The sequence below is a fragment of the Camponotus floridanus genome, unplaced genomic scaffold, assembly GCF_003227725.1.
Source record: "Camponotus floridanus strain SB8 unplaced genomic scaffold, Cflo_v7.5 scaffold125, whole genome shotgun sequence".
In the NCBI taxonomy this organism is placed as follows: Eukaryota; Metazoa; Arthropoda; class Insecta; order Hymenoptera; family Formicidae; genus Camponotus; species Camponotus floridanus.
The window spans coordinates 168,066-168,961 of record NW_020229243.1 but is presented as its reverse complement, the minus strand read 5'-3'; the positions used below and the strand labels follow the sequence as shown (position 1 = coordinate 168,961).

Sequence of the window (896 nt, the reverse complement as noted above, 5' to 3'; positions counted from 1 at the left end):
TTCTAACAAACTGAATTTAAAATAATTTATTCAATAATCTGGAACAACACGACAAGAAACTAGCGAATAAGAGCCACCGCGGATGGTAATGCGTAAATTTTAATTGTTCGCGATAATTTAAACGAGCACGAGACATATGCATATGTTTCACTTGATGCATTTACCAAGATATAGATTCTCATTTTTGAGAATTCTATAAACTCTCGTTATCCCCCTGAAGAGATGGGACAAATATCGGGGCGAAGTCGCTGAATCGGGAATCGAACCCGAGTCTTTCGCTTGTCGGGCGACTGCTCTTACCACTGAGCTATTCAGCCCCATACCGATATCCCTCTCGTCCATTTGTTTATATCTTGTTTATATCTATGGAAATAATGAAACGCGATCTTTTCAGCTCTGTGTGAATTAAATAAATTGAAAGGAATTAGGCTCTATATGTATTTAAACAACACGACAAGAAACTAGCGAATAAGAGCCACCGCGGATGGTAATGCGTAAATTTTAATTGTTCGCGATAATTTAAACGAGCACGAGAGACATATGCATATGTTTCACTTGGTGGATTTACCAAGATATAGATTCTAATTTTTGAGAATTCTATAAACCCTCTTTACCCCCCTGAAGAGATGTAATTTATTCAATCTGGATTGAATTTATCCAATAATCTTGTGGGAATTCAGAATATTAAACAGACTTTTGAGATTAGATGGAAAAAAATTGTAGACGACTTGATGCTGACGAGTTTAGTATTATTAATCAGAAAATTTGGTAAATTTAATAGGAAGAAATTAGTCAGATTCATCTGGTAATTCCTACAAGCATTCTGGTTCGTCCATTTTCCAACAGACATACCGATTGAATCTACCAGAATTCTAATTAATACAACCAGATTATTT

General features: G+C 35.3%; 1 non-coding gene across 1 annotated transcript; it reads right to left on the bottom strand.

The window, feature by feature from the left end:
- Positions 1-245: 245 nt before the first annotated feature.
- Positions 246-317, bottom strand: Trnav-gac. Its single transcript has one exon. It is a non-coding gene; the product is annotated as a tRNA-Val (tRNA).
- Positions 318-896: the final 579 nt, after the last annotated feature.